Source organism: Perognathus longimembris, chromosome 7 (genome assembly GCF_023159225.1).
Source record: "Perognathus longimembris pacificus isolate PPM17 chromosome 7, ASM2315922v1, whole genome shotgun sequence".
NCBI classification, from domain to species: domain Eukaryota; kingdom Metazoa; phylum Chordata; class Mammalia; order Rodentia; family Heteromyidae; genus Perognathus; species Perognathus longimembris.
In genome coordinates, this window is record NC_063167.1 from 73,015,480 (window position 1) to 73,027,204 (window position 11,725).

The window sequence follows — 11,725 nt, forward strand, 5'->3', positions numbered from 1 at the left end:
CCACAGAGCCCAGCATGGGAGGGAGGGGGCGAGACTGTCCATTCTGACTTAGCCAGTTTTCTAATGAGTCACATTTCAGTCTGTTTCACCCCCGTCAATGCACCCAGGAGCGCTGGGACAAGCGCTCGACTTCTGCCGCTGCCTTTGGGTGACCCAACAGGGCGCGGGCTCAGCTGTACTTGTAGTGACGGAGTGTCTGCTCACTTCCCCATCCTGACTTGTCCCTGTTCACTAAGCATGCTGACAGGAGATCCACATTGGGGCCTCCTGAAGGGGGTGAGGAGGATGGGCAAAGACAGGGAAGGCAGTGAGACATTGCTACGCTTCAATGTCCAGTGCTGGCACAGCACTGGTGCTCTACCACTTGAGCCACAGCATCACTTCCAGATGTTTATTGGTTCATTGGAGATAAGAATCTCCTAGACTTTCCTGCCTGGACTGGCTTCAAATTTTAATCCTCAGATCTCAGCCTCCTGAGTAGTGACGATTACAGATGTGAGCCATTGACACCTGTCTAAAGCAAATGTTTTCAGTTTTGACAGATGTGGCATAAGAACCACACAAGCTATCTGAATGCTGCAGACTGTCCTGTCTTGTATTTAAAAACACTTCAAAGTTTTGAGATCCACAACCTGCTATATAGACATGCTCAATAAATGATTACAACCAGGCACTTGTAATCTTAGCTACCCAGGAGGCTGAGATCTGAGGGTTGTGGTTCAAAGCCAATCTGGAGAGACAAATCCAAGAGACACTTCTCTCCAATTAGCCACCAAAAAGCCAGAGGCACCAACTTTGAGCAACAAAACTAAGGGACAGTGCTCAGACCCTGAATTCAAGCCTAAGTACCAGAACAACAAATAAAAACAAACAAATAAATGATTGCAGATGGCTGCTTTTTCTCTTAACCATTTGCCTCCATTGCTAAGAGGCTGCATTTCACCACAGTCTTTGTAGACCAATCAGCGTGCCAGCCTCTAGCGGTCCATCCAGAGGAGCAATGACGTACATCCTGGTGTTTTGATATTGACACCATGCCTTTCTCCAAATTACCAGGCTTGCTCCCCTGTTAGACACAACAGTAGGCTGGGAGCCGGGTGGGAGGTCTCAGACTAGACTGGGTGGGCATTTCTTATCTAAGGCTGACCTCACCTACTACAGAACAAGGAACAGGACTTGCTCCATCTTGAAAGATCAGCATGTCCTGAGCTCCAGATGTCTGCTCTTAGATTTTGAATATTTATACAACTATTGTAAAAAATGTTTTATAAACACTGTTATTAGCACAAGAGTTTCATCGAGTATTTATTTTGTTAAGTTTTGCTTTTGCTTTCTAAGAGCACCCAGCAGAATAAAAGCAACTCTTAGATATTTATAAATAGCTCTGATACCAGGCAGATAGATAAGTATTCGAGTAGACACATGCTATACAAATGTGCTGCCTGGGGACATGATAGTTTAAGTTGGATGATATTGAAAGACCTTGGAAGGGCATGAAGGTAGAGCATTACCTTCCACAGAAGGCTCCGAGAGCGAGAAGGAGTCTGAAGAGGAGAAGGAAAGGTGATGTGAGGCAGTATGGCTCAGCCAGAGGTGCGAGCAGGTTGGGAATGTGGGATGCGGGTATATCCCAGGACAGGGCTGCAATGCTCCTTGGAGTGAAGGCAGGTTGTGGAGTGTGGACTGTATTCCCTGAGCTACAGGAAGAAGAGCCGGTTACAGGGCTGTCGTGTGGGTAATGGCAAGTAGGCACCACTAGGAAGGATGTGGAGAATGATCCTGTGTCTACAGTTAGATGGGGAAGTGACGCCAGAGAGAATGGAAGTACTCGATCACTTGGCAAAAAGCCCCTTAAAGTTCTCTGTGGCCCAAACATGTGCCCCTATAAAACTGATCCTATGTGAGCAGAGTCCACAATCCTTTGAGCCTCTTTGGGGAGATACTCTCCTGCTTAGAGGCATTGTCCTAGCTCCATGCCATACCTATTGGGTCAATTCCAGGCTTCCCAAATCGCAACCCATTAACCAGATCCTCCATGGCTGCTTCTTCGCTGTCCTCTGCAAATGCCAAGCCAAGCTGCTGATAATCTTATGTCAGAAACCCCTGACATTGCCTGAAGGCCTCTTTCCTCTCAGCCAAGGTCATCTGACACAACCCCTTGCCCACACGTGCATGCACACATGTGTGGAGGTCATGATGTTCATGTTGGCCCTGGTCTCTGAGGATAACGCTGACACAAAATGGGAAGGCCTTTTTCAAGATCAAGGTGTCCTATTTTTCTGGGGTTCTCTGAATTCTCACGGCTGTTCCCTGGGCTGTGATAAAGAGAAGTGTGTGTGTGTATGTGTGTGTGTGTGTGTGTGTGTGTGTGTGTGTGTGTGTGTGTACTAGGACTTGAATTTAGGGCCTGGGTGCTACCCCTTAGCTTTTTTGCTCAAGGCTGGCACTCTACCCCCTGAACCATACCTCACTGTAGGCTTCTGGCTAGCTAATTGGACATAAGCATCTCACTGACTTTCTTGTTTGGGTTGGCTTTGAACTGTGATCCTCAGATCTCAGCCTCTTTAGTAGCTTGGGATTACAGGCATGAGCCACTAGTTTACATTCATAAAGAATTCTTAGAGCTGACCCAGGCTCACAGGAGGGAGAGACCAAGTCAGAACAAGCAGGTAAGGCTCAGCCATACATTCTCCCATTCGGTCCTGCGCAATTCTGCCAGTTCTACATATGAGCTTATAGGAAATTGTGCTCAGAGAGTTTCAGTGCTACCATATAGCTCTGAACACATTAACCTAGACATTTTTTGAGGCAAAAAGGGAGGTGTGAGGGACAAAACTGGAAAATTTGGTTCTTCCCATTTGTTTCCTGATCATGATCAGGCACCTACCTACCAAGGCACAGACAGGGACAGAGGCTTAAGCATGAGGGAAAAGGACCCCGAGGCCTTGGCATTTCACTCAGTCTGTTTCTGGGTATTGCAGTTGTTCAATGCCATTTATTTTGAGAAACTATAATCCCGGAGTCAGAAGGTGGTGGCTTTGTGAGTCTATATTGGGCAGAGGTGGTGGAAAATCAGATAGAGCTCTGATGAGGGTGAACTCTACATGGCACTATGCAGGCAGGCATGCAGTGGAAGGTTTGGGGAGATTTCCCTTCAGGCCTGAGACTTTCATGGCTGCTATCAGGTGCAAAGATCAGATTAGCTACTGTTTGCAGAAGTCAAATTGTACTTCTCTAAAGCATCTGCTCCTGCCAAACAATGTCTGTTTCAGGATTTATTTAGCCAGCCGTGCCATTTTTGGCAAAGAACTAAAGAATCTAGGGATTAAAGTGGAACCCAGCCTCCAGAGTTTATCTTTCCATACCCGCCATAATCCCTTCTTCCCTACTTCACTATAGGATTCACCTGCCTTTCTTTGCATTGGCCAGAAGGAACGTGTACAGAGATCTTTTGGAGTTTCTCCTCCTCCCTGATTGCCCCCACGCAATTGCATCCAGTAGACAAGTTCTGCTTTACCTCATTTCCCAAGCCCCATGATGTGACTGCTTCCAGTCCAAGGCTCACATTGTGTTCGTTCAGTCAGAGTTGGGCATGGCCTAAGCAGGCAGTTTTCCAACGTGCCAAGTAGATACTTGTATTTGAATTCATTTGCCTTTGGAGACACTGATGGTTTACACCCAGCTTCTATCTACAATCTTAATCCCACCCTCTTGGATCATGGTGATATTCATAATCTCACAGAGAAAACGCTGGGCTGGTAAACATTCATGCAGCAAGAATCTTAACTCCCATTTCTTGAATGGGGAGTAGGAAGCACCTCTTTTCTCTGGGTTCTTACTTTAACCCTGTTACACTAAAATAAATCCTCGCTAAAACAAGTTCCTACAGCAAGCTACAGCAAGCTAGGCTATTCTAGAGCCTTCTACACTGCTAGACACCAGTGGGAACATATTCTCATGGAACAAACATATTTTCATGTCCTAGATTCATTGTGATGAATCCATTAGTATACCTCTTTCCCAAAACTCCTTGTCACAAGTCCTTCAAGATTTGACTCCTTCCAAGTACTTAATTGTCCAGGCCATTCACTATTGTCCAGGAGTTGGCCTCGACCCATATCTCCCTCCAGATAAAGTACACCATGACAAGTACCACCCAGAGCTCTGCACAATGCAAGGATTTCCCTTCTCCCCAGGTCTTCAGGGCTCCTGCTCCATAGCACCCTGGCAGCAGGCATTCACTGCCCCGGCCAGCATATGGCACAGATCCATTCACAGCGCCAGTCTCTTAGGCTAAAACTGAAGGGAGAAGCTGCTGCCATGGAAATGGCTCCCATTCCTCAGGGGCTGCCTGCATCCAGGAACAGAATAAGCAAAAGAGCAGTATTTAGTCACCAGTGGCAGGGTAGACATAGTGAACAAAAAAGGGAGGGGCTGGGGTGGCATCATTGGGACCCCTAAGAGCAATGTAGCGGAGCAGCTCAATAAATTCCTTTGGATCCATATAATCAAAGAAACTAAATCTGACAACTCTAAGCCTGGCTTGATTCACCATAGTAAAGAATTCAGATCAGAATCAGTTCACAAAACCAGAGCTCCATGAGTGAAAAGAAGGCTGGAAACTTGGAGGAACAACACTGAGATCTTGCCACACATGCTAGTGCACTACCGTGTTAAGCCACAGCTCCACTTTCAGTTTTTAGTTGATGAATTGGAGATAAGAGTCTCACAGACTTCCTTGCCCAGGCTGGCTTTGAACCATGATCCTCAGATCTCAGCCTCCTGAGTAGCAAGGATTACAGGTGTGAGCCTTCAATGCCCAGCTTTTCATTGCCTTTTATGTTTTTCCATTTTTCTATACTGTGAAATTTGGACTTTTAAAAATCATATTTAACACTTGATTAAATTTATAAAGCTCAGTACTCATTTTTTCTTCTATTCCAGAAACTTTCCTCCCATTCTTTCTTCCCTTATTGTACCTTTCCCATTAGACAACAGTGAATGTCTCCTTATCTGTTGGTTTCTGTTTCATATTTTCTTTCCTTTTTGTTCATTTATGAATAGACAAGCTTTTTATTCAGAAACTACTCCCTCTGGGTCCCCTTTCATATTTTCTATCTTTTAATTCACTATGCTGAAATTCTAATAAATTTTACCAGCTCTATTTCCCTAATTCACTATTCTTTCTTCAACTCTGTCCAATCTTATTTAAATGCTACACTTAAAAAATTTAAGATCTGGGGCTGGGGATATGGCCTAGTGGCAAGAGTGCTTGCCTCATATACATGAGGCCCTGGGTTCGATTCCCCAGCACCACATATACAGAAAATGGCCAGAAGTGGCGCTGTGGCTCAAGTGGCAGAGTGCTAGCCTTGAGCAAAAAGAAGCCAGGGACAGTGCTCAGGCCCTGAGTCTAAGCCCCAGGACTGGCCAAAAAAAAACAAAACAAAAAAACACAAAACAAAACAAAAAATTTAAGATCTATGTATGTTTTTTCACATACATATACTTCATAAATCCTGCTTTTCCTTTTATCAATATCACTCCATCCTTTATGTTTATTATTTGTTTATTTATTCATTCTTTGGCCAATCCTGGGGCTTGAACTCAGGGCCTGGGCACTGTCCTTGAGCTTCTCTTTTTGCCCAAGGCTAACTAGCACTCTACTACTTGAGCCAAAGCACCATTTTTGGCTTTTTCTGTTTATATGGTACTGAGGAATTGAACCCAGGGATTCATTCATGCTAGGCAAGCACTCTACCATTGAGACACATTTCCAACCTATTTTTTTTTTTTTTGGCCAGTCCTGGGCCTTGGACTCAGGGCCTGAGCACTGTCCCTGGCTTCCTTTTTGCTCAAGGCTAGCACTCTGCCACTTGAGCCACAGAGCCACTTCTAGCTGTTTTCTGTATATGTGGTACTGGGGAATCGAACCCAGGGCCTCATGTATACGAGGCAAGCTCTCTTGCCACTAGGCCATATTCCCAGCCCCCTATTTTTATTTTTAAAAATAAAACATATTTTAAAGTTGTGTGTGTGTGTGTGTGTGTGTGTGTGTGTGTGTGTGAGAGAGAGAGAGAGAGTGAGAGAGAGAGAGAGAGAGAGAGAGAGAACTCAAGACTTTATGTTCTTGCTTGGCTATTTTGCTCAAGGCTGGTGCTGTACCACTTGAGCCATACCTCTACTTCTGGATTTTTGCTGGTTAATTAAAGATAAGTCTCTCAGGTTTGGGCTGGCTTCAGAATGCAATCCTCAGATCTCAGCCTCCTGAGTAGCTAGGATTACAGGCGTGGGCTACCAGTGCCTGGCATGCCCTCCACCTTTTTCAATCATTTGTTAGTAGGTTTCATTATTCTATTTTCATACATGTATATGAAGTATTTCAATCATATTCATACATACCCTATGTACTTTAAAATATTATATTTATTCGGGTATCTTAGACCAACTCAACACTCTCCCAAATCATAAGACATTGACACACTAAGACTGAAATAGCCTTTGGCACTAACTGGAGGCCATGCTTCCATTTTAGAGGGAAAGCAATGTTTTTTGAGGACAAATTCTATGAGGCTTTTGTATTAACATTGGAGGCAAAAAGAAAATCATTATTTCTGCCCTCAAAGAATTTTTTTAAAATATTGTATTTATCATATTTGATTAAGAATGAAAATGTGAGGCCAGTCTGTACTCAGTCTATTCTTCATCATTGAACTTTTTTTCTTTTGTAATACAAGGAATTGAACTCAGGGCTTGCTAGGCAAGTACTCAACCATGTGAAGCCCCAGCTTTGCCCCTTATCGTTTGTGTTTCAAATAGTCCTCATGTATTTTCCTGAGCTAGCCTTAGAGTATGATTCCCCTACCTCTGCCTCCCAAGTATTTGAGATCACAGGAGTGATCTCAACCATGCTTGGCATATTTTATTTATATAGAGTCTCGCTAACTTTTTTACCCAGACTTGCTTCATATTGTGATCCTCCTGTCTCTCTCTCCCATGTAGCTGGTATTACAGGCCAGACACACCTGGCCCTAAAATAAATGCCTTTTGAACAGCCTTCTAACAGTTCCTCCAGGTGCTGCAGAACATGTCCCTCATTCTATGCATCAGGAAGGCACCAGAGCTGTGGGCCATCATTGTTACAGGGCAGACTCTCTGGTAGCAGAGTATGATTGTGATTTGAATACATGACCTGATAGAGAACCGAAGGCCCAATCTTGTCTCCCCAGTATACTTGCATGTGGGCACCACTTCTGTGCTGTCCCTGCTCCTGTAGCATGAGAAAATGTGTGCCTGGAAGCAGGGCCCTCGGTGTCATCAACAAACCCCTGCTTCTCTGCCCTCCTAAGACAGAAGCAGCAGAAGGAATCTCATTAAGGCTGGACGTGACCTGGAACAGAACATGCAACAAAGGATGAGATGTGGGATTATAACTGAGGGGTTTTTTTTCTTGTTCACTAACTAGCTTTGAGGCCTTGGGAAAATCACTTTGTTGCTTGGCTCCTGAAATGAGAATAATGAGACTCGCCCATGAAGGCAGCAGATGACCGCCATCTCGTTCAAGCAGCCAGGCTGGTGGAGTGGTTGAGATTCTGATCAGCTCTGCAACGAACCCCAGCTCACGGAGTGACTTGGAACAACTCACAAGAGGTAGAAACTCTAAGAACAAGGATTTCAACTAAAAAAGAAAAGAAAAGAAAGATTTCTACCAAAGCTATACAAAGATAGGTGGGAATCTATCAGAAAATGGCACAAGAAAAGCTAATATCCATAAGCAATCATTTGATGCAAGGTTTCTGCTAAGTGCTTTCTTTACACTCACAGCAATCTCATCAGTACCTAAATGAGTTACACCTAACCACTTTTTTTGTGTGTGGTGGTGGTGGTCCTGGGGTTTGAACTCGGGATCTTGTGCTCTTTGCTTTTTCCACTGAAGGCTGATACTCTACTACTTGAGACATATCTCTACTTGTGGATTTTTGGTTATTAATTGGAGATAAGACTCTCACAGATTTGTCTACCTAGGCTGCCTTTGAGCCCATAATCTTTAGATCTTAGCTTCCGAGGTAGCTAGGATTACAGGTGTAAGCCATGAGTGCCCAGCCAATTATCCTGGAAAAATGAGCTACATTTCCTGGCTAGATAACCCTTCCAATTCTTTTTTTTTAAAAAATTTTATTGTCAAACTGATGTACAGAGAGGTTACAGTTTTATACATTAGGCATTGGATACATTTCTTATACTGTTTGTTACCTCCTCCCTCCCTCCCCCTCCCCTCCCCTTTTCCCTCTCCCCTATGAGTTTTTCAGTTGATTTACACCAAACAGTTTTGCAAGTATTGCTTTTGTAGTCGTTTGTCTTTTTTTACCCTGTGTCTCTCGATTTTGGTATTCCCTTTCAGTTTCCTAGTTCTAATACCAGTATACACGGTTTCCAATGTACTCAGATAAGATACAGAGATAGTGCAGGTACAACCACAGGAAGGGGATACAAGAGGGTCATCAATAATAGAAGCTACGGTTACACATATCACATTGAAAGTAATTACAACAGTGATATAACAGTCATTTCCATAACATGGAGTTCATTTCAGTTGGCATCATCTTATGTGTTCATAAGGGTATAGCTATCGGGCTCTTGTGATCCTCTGCTATGACTAGCCTAAACCTGTGCTAATTATTCCCTATGAGGGAGACCATAGAGTCCATGTTTCTTGTAACCCTTCCAATTCTACAATCCCGACTCGAGGACTAGAGAGGGGGAGGAAGCCACAGGCGTGCTCACTGACACCCAGCCTGCCTGAGAAGATGTCAGATCACACATGGCCTTGCTCAGCACGAGGCCCGTGACCTGCTGCTCTGCTAGGTGGACAGTCAAGGCCGGCTGGGAGGAACAGCTGTGTGGGAGGAGGTGCCAGGGAAAGGAAGGCAGAGGTGTTTCCCTTGGCAAGCTGAGCTGCCACCCCGGGCAGCACTATCTGTCCCTGACAGACTGCAGGCCTGGCTGTCAGCCGCACTTTCCTCTCCCTCTCAGCAGCTGAGTGTCCCAGCGGCCCTGAACTCAACGCCTGCACGCACGGCTTCCTGGCCCGGCCCAGCACACTCCACACAGAAAGATGGTCACCACGGGGCCATCTTTCACTTCCAAAAAACACTTCTGGTGAAGGAGTGCTATACATGTTAAGATAGAGGCCCCAGTGTGTGTGTGTGTGTGTGTGTGTGTGTGTTGTGTGTGTGTTTGTGTGTATAAGTGTATTTGTGTCTGTGTCTATGTGTCTGTGTTAACTCTACTAAAATCTTGATACTATTTTGGGGGAGCGGGGAGAGGGACAGACACAAGTTAGCCATAGTGACTCTGTGTGTACCAGTACTGGGATTGAACTCTAGGCCTCTCCTCTCTCATCCTGCACTGGAGACTGGTCCTATAACAGGAGCTTAATAGTTACTGTTGCTGAGAAACTGACTCCTCACTTGGGCCCATAAATTAACTAAAAGCAAGACAAATGCTGGACATTCATCTAGGCACCTGGGGCTCAGGCCTGTAATCCTAGCTATTTAGGAGGCTGACATCTGAGAACTGCAGTTCAAAACAAGCTCTGGTAGGAAAGTCTTTGAGACTCTTATCTCCAAATAACCAACAAAAACCATAAATGGAGTTGTGGCTCAAGTGGTAGAGGACCAGCTATGAGAGGAAAAAGAAGCTAAGCAGGAGCCCAAGGCCCTGAGTTCAAGCCCCAGTCCCTCTCTCTCTCCTTCTCTCCCTCCTTTCCTCTCTCTCCCCCTGCCCCCTCTCTCTCACACACACAGCATTATTCTTGGACATCTGCCAAGGATCAACAACTCTTCCTGCTATATAACCTCACCTGTCCAGTCCTGAGTCTGCTGACAGCCACTCGAACCAATAGATCCCACTTGCAATGGAGAGTACTGAAAAACTACAGGTATCTTTCTGCCCCTCGTTCTTCATCTATGAAAAGCTGTAATTCTTGTCATTCTTGTCTGTACCCAGGAAACAGCTAAAGATGCCCTGAAGTGCTGTCTTCCCATGGCTGCCATTCTCTGCCCTTCCCAATGTTTTTAATTTGGGATATGGTGGAGGGTGGCTGCACCTGATGTGATGAAATCATGGAGTTTGGACCTAGGCCTAAAATTCTGGTTCCAGTCAGCTTTACCTGCTCAGAAGTCTCCTCCATGGCGTTTCACCAGTTTCATCATGCACAGCAGTACAAGGAGAGGAAGGAAAAGGCTGGGAAATGAGTCTGTAGATGAAGTAAGGCCCCAGAACATAATGTGAAAGGCAGAGACCTAAGAGAAGGCAACTTAAGCTTTACTTGGCAGATACATTCCAGCACTTTCCAGTGGTTGGTTCTAGGTTGTCCTAAATGCTAGAGGCCCAGGACCTTGGAAGTAAGTATCAACTCAGGTGGACAAAACTAGCACAAGAAAAACTGGAAATCCCTATGAATCCTACAGATGCTAAAAGAATCCTTCCTCCCTTCCTTCCTTCCTTCCTTCCTTCCTTCCTTCCTTCCTTCCTTCCCTCCTTTCTCCCTCTCTCTCCTTCTCCCTCCCTCCCTTCCTCCCTCCCTTCTTTCCTTCCTTCCTCCCTCCTTCTCCCTTCCTCCCTCCCTCTTGTGTATGTGTGTATGTGCACACACACATTTGTGCAGCTCTAGTACACAGATAGTAAAACTTGAACTGAGGACCCCATGCTCTTACTTACTTGCCTTTTTCACTCAAGGCTGGTACAATTTGAGCCACACCTTTACTTTCAGCTTTTTTTTTTTTTTTTTTTTTTTTTTTTTTTTGCCAGTCCTGGGCCTTGGGCTCAGGGCCTGAGCACTGTCCCTGGCTTCTTTTTGCTCAAGGCTAGCACTTTGCCACTTGAGCCACAGCGCCACCTCTGGCCATTTTCTATATATGTGGTGCTGAGGAGTCAAACCCAGGGCTTCATGTATACGAGGCAAGCTCTCTTGCCACTAGGCCATATTCCCAGCTCTTTTGTTGTTTTTCGGTTTTTTTGTTTGGTTGGTTGGTTTGGTAGCTTATTGGAGAGAAGAGTGTCCTTGACTTTCCTACCCAGTCTGGCTTTGAATCTCCATCCTGAGATCTCAATCTTTTGAGTAACTAATTACCTGATTTTTCCAGCAAGGTTCTGAGCACTGAGGACAGGCTTCTCTCACTGCCGTGGCCCCCCGCCACCCCACATGGAGTGGGCGCTCACCACACTGAGGTGTGCAGGGGTTCAGGGGGTGATCAGCCTCCCAGGCACTCTGGTACCCAAGCATCTCGCAGGACCACAGCTGGCTGAGCATGCTCGGCCACCACCCGGGGTGGGGGGGGGGCAACTCTTGCTACCCTGGTTCCAGTTAAGAGTGGCAGGCAGAACCCATGCCAAGAAAAGTTTCCCAGGCATAAGTTCTGTAGAAACAGAGACAACTCCCCAGCAGCCCCAGGGGAACACCAAATTTAGCCCAAAGGTTGCTTATAAATGTATTTTTTCTCAATCATAATTTTAAAAATAACATGATAACATTAAAATAGTTCAGTAAACAAAGAAAATTAAATGTACCCATACAGACCAACCAACAGGAACAATTACTTTCATTTTTTGTTTGTCACAAGAATTTGTTCTTAGTTTTTCTTTTTCTTTGGCACTAGTTGTTTCCGCCTATAATCCTAGCTACTCAAGAGGCTGAGACCTGAGGATCAAGGTTTGAAGGCAG